The sequence below is a fragment of the Mauremys reevesii genome, linkage group 22, assembly GCF_016161935.1.
Source record: "Mauremys reevesii isolate NIE-2019 linkage group 22, ASM1616193v1, whole genome shotgun sequence".
NCBI lineage: Eukaryota > Metazoa > Chordata > Testudines > Geoemydidae > Mauremys > Mauremys reevesii.
In genome coordinates, this window is record NC_052644.1 from 7,590,718 (window position 1) to 7,604,231 (window position 13,514).

Sequence of the window (13,514 nt, forward strand, 5' to 3'; positions counted from 1 at the left end):
GGTTCCTGTTTAATGAAGTCCTGAAATGCATGAAGAGGGACATCAAAAATGGGAAATGGATTTGAAAGGCAGAGAGGCCTTCCTCTCACACCCTGAAACAGGGCCATATGCCAGACCTGGAATAAACAGACGCCGTGCCCAGCAGGCTCTCTGCCTCAGCAATGGACCGTAGGGCCATCTGCAGGCTATACAGAGGACAGAAAGAGAACTCACAAGACACAAGCCATTCCTTCCAGTTACAGCCCACAATATGTCAGCATCCCTGCCAAGCTCAGAGTGGACCCAGCATTCTGGGTGCCATGCAGGTTGCTCATGAGACTGCAGTAGTACAGTCACAGCCAATGGATAAAATATCATCTCCCTGGAAAACCAGTCTCAATACATTACAACAAACTCTCTTGTACTTCAGTCCTCAAAGCTCCTAATCACTCACCAGCATGTAGCCAAGGAGCTCCAGTTTGTATGAGAATTCGAACTCCTGGGAGTCTCTGGTCTCCAAGATGGCACAGCTAATCTCCATGACATTGTGGATGAGGGTTAATTTTAGGTTCATGTCCTACATAATCCAGAAGGAGAAACAAGAGTATGTAGATGAGAAACAGAGAAAAGAACCAGAGTCCAGACGATAAAGATCAGGAATTAAATCTAGCCTCAGGGAAGGAGAGAGGTGTCCCCAGACCCCAGAAGGTAGAGGACTCTGGCTCTGCACCCACCTCAGAAGAAGAGAAAACCCAGGTTCATCAAATAAATCCAGGTCCACTTACACCAGAGCAGCCAGGACTCCTGCTTGATGTAGCAAGGAAACCAAGCTTTGTGCAATTTAAACAAGCAACTTGTGTATAGAAAACGCAAAAGCAGAGGGCAGATTATTTAGAATGTACCTTGTTCGCAACAGTGATGCCCAGCACCTGAAAAATGAAATGCAAATAGCTATTAGCAATGTAGATAGTCCCACATAACACACAACCTCAAAATGTCCTGGCTGGTGACTATGGAGCAGAGAGAAATCACTATTGTTAAATCTTCCAAAAGGCAGGAAAGGTATCCAGAGGGAGTGTTTTCCAGAGGTCAATATCAGGGCCATCCTCCGTAATATTTGCATTTGTGAACTACTGGAAGAGCTCAGTTTGGTTCAACTGTTTTTGGCAATGCCTAAGTGAGAGTCTCAGTTAGACAAGGCAGAACTGAATGGCAAAGTGACGTGAAGAGGTGGCACTGAGATGAGAGTCAGGACCAGCAGTCAGGCACCTGGGGAACAGAAATAACGGAGCACACAGACAAACAAGACGACAGATAAGAGGTAAGGGAAGTAGTGAGTCCAAGAAACAGCGTGACAGCAAATCAACTAAATACAGGCTAGCACTAGTCTCTCTTGGGTAGCAAAAGATAGAGCTAGATACACATCCATATGAGGGGAGTTAGAGTGTTATTCTGAATAGCCTGAGTGTCACTGCATCTGAATTACTGTGTAGCTGGGGTCTACAGAATTTCAGAAGACTATAGAAAAACCTAGAGAAAATACAAAGAAGAGCAACAAAAATGATACAACATGTGACAGCTCACACTCCGTCCATTATAGTTTTAAATTTGAGTTGTGTGACACTTATCACGCAAAAGCTCTTACCTGACCACTGGCTCTGTAATGGAGAAGGATGTTCCCTGTGATGTCTGCCTCTACTCGGGAGAGAAGCTGATCTTTTGGAGCATGGACAGCCACGTTGCTGTAGGTCAGCATCAGGGTGCTGCGAGTCTTGCCTCTTCTCCCATGGTGGTAGTCCTAGACAATCAGAAAGTTCTTCTGATTCCTTTTGCTTTGGAATTCTGATCTGCTGCTGACCGAGGAATTCCTCACAGCAGCAATAGCAGCTTGCACTTGCAAAGCTCTTTTCAGCCAAAGATCTCAAACCACTTGCAAAAAGTATTTAAGCAATATAATAACGGTGAGGTGTGGAGATATTAGTATCTCCATCATTCCCACTAGGTAACTCTGACACACAGAGCCTAAAATGCTGAACCTACAGCAGTGAAGTACATGGGAGCTTAGTCATTGACACTGGTAGGTACAAGATCAGGCGCTAAATGTCTTGCCTAAGGCTGCACAATGAGTAAATGGCAGAGCCAGCAGTGGAAGCCCAGAGGCCTAGTCTCCTGCTCTAGCCTCTAGATCAGTGGTTTTCAACCAGGGCTACTTGTGTACCCCTGAGGGTCTGCAGAGGTCTTCCAGGGGGTTTATCATCAACTCATCTAGCTATTTGCCTAGTTTTACAGCAGACTACAAAGAATGCAAGTACAATATTTATATTCCAGTTGATTTATTTTATAATTATATGGTAAAAATGAGAAAATAAGCAATTTTCAGTAATAATGTGCTATGATACTTTTTAATAATTTTATACCTGATTTTGTAAGTAGTTTTTAAGTGAGGTGAAATTTGGGGTACACAAGACAAATCAGACTCCTGAAAGGGGTACACTAATCTGGACAGGTTGAGAACCACTGCTCTAAATCACAGGTTCCATAATTGTCATCCGTAGCCCACTGGTGGTCTACCTAAAGCAGGTTGGTTGGCCACATGTTGCTTGCAACCCCTCTTCATTTCCAGCCACTAACTTGGATTAAAAAAAAAACACTAAAAATACCTTAAATGCTTTTCCATGCAAGCCACTGAGGTAGTTCCCACACATTGTGCATGGGAGGGGCGCTCAAGCCATGAGACATCAGATGATAAAAATCATTTGAGAGAACCCCAGCTCCAGAGTGTGCTCCTCTCTGCTTAACTGCAGGCATCACGTAGAACGCACACACTGGGGGACAATGCGAGCTGAGCAGAGCAGACACTACCCTGGGGCTGCTGCCCCTGCTATAGAGGGAGAGGAAGTTGGAGAGAAGCCCCTGGCTCCTTTACCTTCAGGCGGCTGATGAGCCCAGAAATCTTCACCTTGCTCATTGCAGCCCCAAACTCCTGAAGTGCGTTCAGGGTGAGGTCCAAGTGGCTCTCAGCACAGAATGCGAGGATGGAAATGACTCCCTGTCACCCAAGAAAAATACTGGTTAGGATCTAACCCACGAGTCCCTTCCTTTCAGCTGAAGGAGTGTAAAGCGCCAGTCAGGCGTCAGACCCGTGGGCAGCGGGGGCTGAGTGGAACAGCAATGAAGAGGATATGAAGCGAAATGGCATCTGTCCCAGGCCAGCTCAGAGCTGAGCCCCACAGGCAGCATTCAGGGATTACTTGGTAAAGTGGAGAGAAGGACAGAGTCCTCACCTGTCTCTCAGGGGCTTCCATATAATCTGTTGTTGTCAAAAATTTATGAAGCTGGGATTTAACGTGGCCCAGGTCCTGACAAACTGCTAAGGATGTTCCTAGCGCCTTATACAGGAAACTCTGAAAGAAAGAGACCGGCACTGAGATACCAGTAACAGAACGTGCCAGTCAGTACAGACCCAGCTCAGCAATACTCAGGAAAGAACAAGATAGCCAAGTCCAAGCACCCATACTGCAGAAACATCCCATCATCTAGCCCAGCCAGAGAACCAACAATGCAGCACAGACAAGCAGCCTGTCCAAGCAAATATTGGAAGGGCAGGGGGGCAAGAGAGCAGGGAACAAGTAAAAACAAATTTTATATGGAGAATAAAATATAAAGTAATGAAGCCTTGAGAGAAGCCTTATGCAGCCCCCCAATCAGAATTTCAAGGGAAATTAACTAGAAACTAAGCCTTAACGGAGAACAAACCTTTTCACGGGAGGGGCTGGTATAGCTGGCCATCTGCTGGTTCAACTCAAGGCTTATCTGGCTGCTCCAGGCACTGTCGTCTATCATGGCCAGAGATGTTCTTAGGAACTGAGTGTAAAAGAAGAGTTAAAGCAGATAGTTAATTGCAAGAATTTGGGGGTTGTTGTGGGGGTTGTTTGTTTATTTGTTTGGTGTTTTTTTTTCTTCCTTGTTCTCTTGTAAACTTTCCAATATTCAGGTGTCATGGGAAGGTAATTCCCTGTTGAGAACTATAAACATCGACAACCCAGACTTCCTCTGCTGTTGTTCTTTAACCTTTGTCTGATGATTCCTCTCAGTCCCCAAACCCAGATGGACAGTGAATTGGAGAATGAGATAGAGCCAAGACATCTGACCATTGAGGAGTGATTTTATAGTGGATGGAGGATGGGCCTAGTAAACTTTGAACAAAGGGCCCTGGACTATGAAGGACCAGGCACCTTCTCTGAAGTGCTATGGACCCTTTATGCCACCTCCTGAGGGTCTCCATGGTTGTGAGGTACCTCACTATCACCTGCCCTTAGCATGGAGGAAGACTTCTCTGTGCTCTGCCAGCCACAGGAAATACAAGCACGCCCTTCTCACCCCATTCAGGTTCCACTATCCTTCTACAGATAAGCAATCGGTATGGTCCAACCGCCGAGCCCTCTCTGCAGCCCCACAATGTCCAGCCCCTGTTCCACTGGACACTCACAGAATTCATAGGTTTGCTACACACCACCTTACCAGTTTCACCTCAGCGTCACTGCTCCATTTCACACACTTAGATACATTTATAGTGAAAACAAGCAGAGTTCAATTGACAAAGATCAGAGAGTTGAGAAGCAGCAAGTAAAATAAATGTAAACAAATGGTTACGTAAAAATAAAATCATAACACACTTCTAGAGCTTAAACTTAGATAACCAAACATTCCCCTGTCTCACAAAGGATAGCTCCCCCAAATCTTTCTCCCAGCATGAAACACCCAGACCAAAGGTCATCCTCCATTCATAAGACAAGCCAGCTGGCAGTTCGTCCAATAGGTGAAGGATACCTGGTGCCGGATACCTCTGGACCTCCAGATAGGGTTCCAAGCATCCATTGTCTTCATTTGTAAACAGGGTACCCCCTATTGTTTGTTTGTTTTTCTTGTATCAAATGTCCTCTGGAGACTTCACAATCACTTGATTAGAATTTTCCTCTATTGATTAGCATCCACTGTGAATAATTACTCAATCTACATACAGCCATTCAGGCAGATAAGCATCTCCTGCCTGAAATAAACTTGTTTATCATTTTCTGGTGACCAGCCCCAACTCAGACCTTAAAAGCATCAATTTCAGTATGGAACCATAACACCTTATCTATTATCCATCCAGTCACTGTGCAATGATTATGATGAGGCGTGTGGCACGGGTATCCAGTAAAGGCTTTACATCACACCCTTTGATTATATAGAGATCAAATCCTGGGAATCCTGTGGCCTCAGCCAGTTGGCACCCAAAGGACCCAGGGTCACACCCTCAACTCCCATTGAAGTCAGCCAGGGGTTAGTAACTCTCAGCACTTTGCTGTTTCAGGCCCAAATTTTGAACAGCAGCCAGGAAATATCAGAAACCTCACAAGAAAACCTAATCTTATTTGATTTTTTAGCCCAAAGAATTTCAAAGGAGGCTGGATCTGGAATGGGGAACTCTAGAGTGTAATCCAACCCCAAATGGAACTGCAAACCTTCTGGGGCGTATTTGTCACTAGGTCCCTTCCTTTCATTTTCAGCACTCGCCATCAAAGTGTTCCTTGTCTGGATTTACACGAGGCTGCAAAGAGCTCTTTCTGAGCAGAAAGGCTTCTCCCTGAGATACAGTCACCAAACCCTGTCTTGTCTCTTTTCCTTTTGGGGTTTCTCACAGCAAATTTTCTTTTGAGTGGCAAAGAGAAAAAAAGAATCCTTTCGATGTCCCTCAGTGGTGCATTAGCACCATGAGCATGCTGGTTTTCTGGTTAAGTTGTGTGTTGTTCCCAGTGGTAACGCAGAGTTATTTATAACTGGTTGAACAATGCTAAGTCCATTTCACAAAACAAGTGGAATTTTTTTGTTTTGTTGATTTTTCAACACACACATGAAAAGTGAAAGAAAAAAATATTTTGCTTTTCAAAATCAAAAATGACCATTATTCAGTTCTTTGTTTTCCCCTTTCCTTCCCTTTATCCCTCGTCCCCAGGCCTTTCCTCCTCTTCCACTTTGTGACTGAAAAGCCGGGAGGGGGTTAGGGGCAGGGGGAAGGAGACAAACAGGAAAGCAAATGAAAAAAACCCAAAAAATCAACTTCATTTTAAAAAAAACTGAACATTTTCCGGTTGGGTTGTTTTGTTTTGTGAAAAAAAAAATTGAAAATGTCCCATGAAAATAAAAAAGGCCAGTTGTCACTGAACAAAATGAAATGGTTTGACCATCTCTGTTTATAATTAATAGTTTATCATTAATATTTTCCCCAGCTGATACATTTGGAGGGGGGAGGGAGGGCTGTGACAATACAGCTGAAAGCCATCTTTTACCTGAAGCAGCATGTGCTCCCACCGCGCATGGTCCAGGGAATTTTCTGTGTTTCCTATGAAGCAGGAGGCAAAACATGATGTCAGCTAGGTTAGCAAGAAGACTCGTCCCAGGAATCTCCTTTGCAATCAGTCCTTCAAAAAACCCTGCTCTGCCAAGCTGTAACATACCTGGGCTTTCAAAGCTAAATGGGACCTACGCCAACATTCTTTCCTGGACCATATCATATTATGTACCCTGCTGGCATTTTTATTCAGGGTCAGTCAACCCACCAGGAGTGAGATGCTGAGCACTCCCAATTCCTTTTGACTTTAATGGGAGCTGAGGGTACTTAACGTCTCAGAAAACGGTTCAGCACATCAGAAGACTGGGTTTAATGTGAATACAAACTTTTCCTGCATAATAAGGGATTCTGGACTTGATCCTAACTTGATGTAAATCGGTGTAGCTTCACTGAAGTGAATGGAATTATACTGATTTACATCAGCTGAGAATCTGCCCCGTTTCTGAATGTCCAGCTCTAACCTACCCTTCTTTAATGTCAGCACAAGGCAGTACTGGGGACTCTGTACAGCAACAACAACTAGGGAAGATACAGCTCATTTTTTAAATCTTTTTTTGACTATCAAACCCACTTGAACATTGTGGGGTCCGACCTTCATCAGAAACCTATCGGGTTTGTGCTCCACGTAGGGTCTGTCATACTCCACAGAGACTACAATGGCACAGCCACGTCATTGGAGCTCTGCTGGCATAACCCCATAGTGTAGACGCAGCCTACACTGACTGAGGAGGTCAATAGATTCATACCACTGTAAAATTGCTGAAAGACATTATTAGGCCCACAATACCTAGATTCTACATAGGGCACCCACTTGGCCAACCTAGCTTTTATGGCTCAGGTTTCCTTACAGAAAGAAAAACTCTGGGTTTTTTAATTGAATCACCCTTGAAAGTAAACATGGGGTTTAATTTTCAGAAACATTCAGTTTGCAAAATCAGACTATATCTGGAACCCCAAAATATTTCACTAACCTCCAGCTTCACGTGTAATTCACCTTCCCAAACATTAACCTAGCAAAGGTGTGGGGGGAACTGCTGTAAAATTTCCATTCAGCTGAAACCTTCCTGGCCTGATTCTGCCCGGATTGAATTGGCTTCAGTGGTTTAACTCTAGATTTACCGCAGTGGTTCACAGTTATCCAGATGAAGGAAAAGTGAGGGCCTAGAAGCCCAATTTCAATTCCCCACTGTTCCCACATACTGCAACAGGAATGGCACAACACATGTCGATACGAAGCTGCATTTTCTGGCTTCCCTTCTATGCTCCATGGACCGCACTCCTCCTAACTAGCACTTTACCTTCAATGTACTGCAGCAGAGATGGGATCTTTACTACCCACGTCTCACCCACTGCTGCATGGATATTTTGGTGCAGGGCCTGTAGTAACTGCAAGGCAGCACATCCGTGTCCTTCTCCTGCATAAGGGGACGAGGCTACTACCTGTCAGTGAGACAGAAAGAACAGGCTAAGTTTGGTCAGCACAATACCAGTGTGGTCCTGAAGGAGGGAATAGTTCAGACTCTCTCACTGTGGAGACCATACAATAGAGTTGTTGATTCTACTGCAGTGCCTTCCTGAAGAAGAAAGCATTCTAGCTAGTACGAAGATACAGAACAGTGCGTCTCAGGAGAGGGCAGAGACAGAGAGATCCAATCATACACATTCCTCAGCCTGTCTACAAGCATCTAACTAGAAAACCCATTTTTATAGTTAACTGTCCCACTTCACATTCCGCAGAAAACCTATTCTCATGGTCTACTCACCAGAAGTCGTGCCAGCAGCCCCTGGGGTGTAGGGAGTTTCACTAGGGAAAGAAAGAGAATATCATTAATTCTGCCAGACTTTCAGAGAGTCCTGCTGATGTTATTCACCTAGCCATTTCCAACATGTCCACCAATGTTGAATGCAGCTGATCATAATTTGCATTTCCATAGTGCTTTCAGTCTGAGCTTCTCAAAATGCTTTACAGACATGAATGAATTCCATCTCACAGCACCTCTATGAGGTTGGCATTAATTACTCCTTCATTTCACAAGTGGGGAAGCTGAGAGAGAAAGATCAGGTGATTTCCACAAGGTCACATCAGAATTTTGGTGGCAAGCTGGGAACAGAACCCACATTTCCTAGCTCCCTCCCATGGCCATGTTGTAATCACAAGACCATCCCTCATTTTAGCCTTCTCATTGCAGATGAGAGAACTGGAGCAGACTGAACCTGTTCATTGCATAGTGTGCCTGGAGAGAATAAATGAAAGAGTTCCTGTTATAAACCTGGTCCACCGTAGTCGAGGGAAGCAGCTTCTTCTCCTTCCTGCTGCTTTTTCTCAGCCAGCTCCCTAAGGCATCTGCAGAGAGGCTTCAAAGTACCAGTGTACTGAGCTGGCACCACATATTCGAGAAGCCTTGGCCATAACACCTGCAGAGAAGAGCAAGACTGTTCAGTACGCAGCTATTTCCATTCCCCCACCTCCAGTATCCTGCTGTCGGAATCCCTCCCTCTCATGTAGCTTCTCCTTTTATTCATCACTGACCCTTCCCTTACCTATCACCTCATCTCTCTCTCCCCATCATCTCACTCCACCTGTCCAATGCCCCCTCACTCTGTCTTTTAAATACTCTGCCTTCTTTGGTGAGCAATTTGGCTCTCACCCAGAGATGAATCCTCTTTCCCTGCATTAGAGCATTATGGAGCTATTTAGATGGCACCATCAACTCACCCAGAACTTTACAGACCTATATAAGGCACAGTCCCAGCCCCAGCATTTGTTCAAATCCAGGATCACCAAATCTAAATGTCAGAAGTATTCATGGGGGACCTAAGGGGCAGTTGCACTCAGACAGTGGAAAGAATGAAGAGAAGATCTCTGCAACAGGATTCCTTCCAGTTCAGTTGCTTTCTATCTTTTCTCTAATGTGAGCCACTTACTCCGTGATGAAGGGGTCACATCCCTGACATGAATTTGACATGCTGTTCCTCCATTATGCTGACTGTGCAAAAAGCTTCCTTGTGGGGAGGTACAAGGAAAGTAAGGAAGAATGTCCCTATTTCAAGAAGCAGTAGCAGCAGGTCACTTACTTGGGTCATTCCAGTGACTGAGGTGTCCAGACATTGCAGGATGTCAGTGCACAGGGTTTGGATAGTGTTTTCTTCCGGAATAGCCTGGGTGAGAAATGTTGTACCCTGCTGTGAGACAGCTCTATAGAACTTATTAGCTAGTAGCAAGTCACTGGCTAGAGAATCAGTGTCCTTCTCTTACAAAGCCATCATGAACATTGACCTATGCCTGCTTTTATATTGCACTGGAAGTGCACAAACATCTGAAGGGAAGAGAATAACGGAAACTCCTAACTGGTGGGTCAGATCCCAGGCTTAGGAAAACCCTAAAGTGAAGGGAATGATTCACTGAACACAAAAGAGTTTCAACAGGGTTAATTTTCTTTACATTTGAAAAACTGTTTCATCTTTTTATCTCAGAGGAAAAGCATTCAGACTATGCAGAACCAGGGGGATCCACTCTATTTGTTTTGATGCCCCAACCAGCTTGGTCATTTCGTGTGTAGTGAGTGTGATTCTATCAACAGGCCTAATTCTGCTCTTACTTACTCCGGAGTAAATATTGATTGACTCTACTGATTTCAGTTTAAAGGAGAGCAAAACTGGCAAGAGGATAACAATCAGCATTCATTAAGATGGGGTGCGTGTGTGTGGAAAAAAAGGCCCTTGGAGAGTATTGCCACAAGCTCCAACTTTGTAGAAAAGGGGCCAGGCAGAGCTAAGATCTTCAACAACTTACTGTAAAGTTGAACTGTTTATGTTAATACAGATCATGGATCCAATCCTTACCAGTTTGCTGGTGGACACACTGAACTCCCTGAAAACATGTGCTACCATATCCCATGCTGCACAGTTCTCCACACTTTCTGAGCTGAGCAGCCTCCGGATGAAATGAAGAACTGCCTTCCTCACCTGAAAGGGTAGAGATGTCACACATGAGTTATTGTTATCCCTTCTGCCTGAGATAGGAGATAGGATATGAGAGTCCTTATGCTTTTGATTTGATCTCCTTGGCTTATAAACATGGATCCATTTAACACAGGCAGGAGAATGACATGCCTTCTCTAGTCTGCAGTCTCTCCTCTGGATCTGAATGAAAGCTCCACCCAGATGTCCATTCATCCCATATCATTGAAAAAAATTGAAATATTTCACTGCTCCACACACAATCTTACCGTAGCATTCTGATCACTGAAAGTGGATTTCACTGCCTTCACAATCAGCAACTTTTTCAGTCTTGTCTCGGGCACTGAAAGATAAGGAGAGGTGTACAGTACTTCTTTGTTCCACACACTCACTTTCCACATTGGAATGAATCCTGGTTTTCAAAAGGCCCTATTTAAGAATAGTCCCAAGCTTCTCTCATACACAGAATCAATGGGGAAAAGATAGGACCAGACTCTGGTCTCAGTTACACTAATGTAAATCTAAAGTAATTCCAGTTCTATAAATAGTGCCATCATACTGCCATGATGGAAATAGTATAAAAGAATTAGATAGACTGAGGTCAATCTGTGTTTACACAGTATAACAACACAGAATCTAGTCTATAGTGCCTAATACTGACGATTATCGAGTCAGGGTATTATTTTATTTTTGATTATTGTTAATGTGCATTAGCCCCAAGTCAACTTCTGTATCTGAAGTTGAAAAATATCTTGGGCTACATTCAGCACTTAGTTGAACCTGTTGATTTCTAGGTGGCCATAGGGGGGTAACTTAGGCAGCATTTGATCCCTTAGTGGATATCCAGGCCACTGGTGACTGTGTGTTATAGAGATTCTGTGTCCCATTCGCAGAGGCGATGAGTCTGTTACAGCCCTGACATGCCTACAAAACCTTGGTTCTTTAGCTCAATCTATAGTAGCTCATGCTTTAGCTCTGGATCAGGGCTGGCTTTAGGCCGATTCCCTGATTCTCCCGAATCAGGCTCCGTGCCTGAGAGGGCCCCGCACATAACAGGACCCCGCGCCCAGTGGCCTTTTAAATTTTTACTCACCCGCAGCACTCTGTCTGGCGGCACTTCAGCGGCGGGTCCTTCACTCGCTTTGGGTGTTCGGCGGCACGTGAAGGACCCGCTGCTGAAGTTCCACCGAAGACTCTGAGCAAGTGAAGGACCCGCTGCCGAAGTGCAGCCAAAGTCTCAGGGCACCGCCTGGTGAGTACAAGCCCCACAAATCAGGGCCCGCACTTCCTAAAGCCAGCCCTGCCCTGGACGTCCCCAACTCAACCCTCAGCATGTCGGCCAAGAGGGCAGCTGGCACAGTTGCTCCTGTGTTACTTACAGTCAGCACCAACAATAGCTCTGAGCAGATTCAGAGATGCCACACGAACAGCCTCATTCTCAATCTTCAGCTGAGAGTGCAGAAAGGCTATCAGATCATCAGGAGAAGAACGGGCTGCAAGGCAAGAAATCACGTCCTCACTGACGACAGAACTCTTATTCTTACCATACCTTACAAAGGAAGTTACAAGGAAACCACTGTGTAACTCAGAGTCTCTTCCCCTTACCTAGCTGAACTATACAATAGACCAGCTCTGTGTGATTTTCCATGCTGAGCAGCTTAGCTTGAGAACAGAGCTGTGGGAAGAAGGGAAATGGTCAAAGAAAAAAACTAATCAGAACCAATTGAAAAGAAAACGTTCAATTAATTTCGAAGCTTCCACTTCCTACTTGTCCAACTAGAGGTCTGAACCCCAGGTGGATGGTACTGAATGCGCAGCAAGAATCAAACACAATGTCCAATACATTAGATAAGAGAAGCTAAAGTGTTTTGAGCAGCAGAGCTCATCGAATCAAGACACAGCCACAGTGTTTACTGTACAACTCTAACTCCCCCTGATAATCGGCTTATGGTAAAATTGCTTTACAAACTGAGCTGGATATTAGCTAAGAAAATGAGACCTCTACCTGCTTACTCTTGAGCCTGCAGAAATCAGTAAGGCATGAGGCGGTCCCCAGGCTCTGCACTATCATTCCATATATTTTGATTGTTAATATGCTTCAGATCTGCTGTGCCTAAGCTCAAGGGATCCAAGCAAACCACCCTCACCTGGTTGTGCAGAGCACTGCAGATGGCTTGAAACTTCCTGTCAGGAGAGGGATCTTATATTCACCCGAGACCTCCAAGAGCTGGCTCAGACTCTGCAACAGAGGATGAAAGTCAGATGGTGGCACACACAGGAGCAATATGTAGTGACTGAAGCAGATTCAGGGGATTCGTGGATTCCAAGGCCGGAACAGATTATTGCCATCATCTTGTCTGACCTCCGGTATAACACAGGCCACAGACCTTGCCCAGAATAATTCTCAGAGCAGAGCTTTTAGAAAAATATCCCAATCTCGATTTAAAAACTATCAGTGAGGGAGAATCTGCCTCAGCCCTTGGTAAATGGTTCTGATGGTTAATTATCTCGCCATTAAAAATGGATGCTGTATTTCCAGTCTGAATGTGTCTTGCTTCAGTTTCTAGCCATTGGATCAAGTTACACCTTTCTCTGCTAGACTGAAGAGTCCGTTATAAAACATGACTCCCTCATGTAAGATATTATAGACTGTCATGAAGTCACCCTGTCACAGGATAGGTCCACCCCGTCAGGTGGTACCAGGTTGTGGAGGAACTGAAGTAGATCTTGGGCGGCCCAGCTGGCCTAGTCTCCCTAGCCACCGCAGCAGTCCTGGCTCCTAGGGCAGCATAGCCTAATGGTTGGGATCAGCGCAGCAGCCCTTCGGTGAGGGTTCATGGCCCAACAGCCTGAGTCACTAGCGCTCCCCTTCTAGGTATGGCAGTGCGGCCTAGTGGCCAAAGTCATTAGAACCACCTTTTGTGGCAGGGAAGTGTTGCCTAGTGACCAGCCCTTCTCCACTTGCTCCTACCTATTCCAAAGGTCCCAGCACAGGGCCCTGTCTTGCTGTAGAGGTATCGGCCACCAAATCAGCGGGGATCCTTCCAAAACATGCCAAGTCAAAGCCCAGTGCCTCAACTGGATCAGTGCTTAGTTTACCTAGGCTACTTCCCACTCAGGGATTCTGTGGTCTCTCCTCCATCTCTGGCATTGGGTGGCTGGGGTCGTTGGTTGCAGCCAC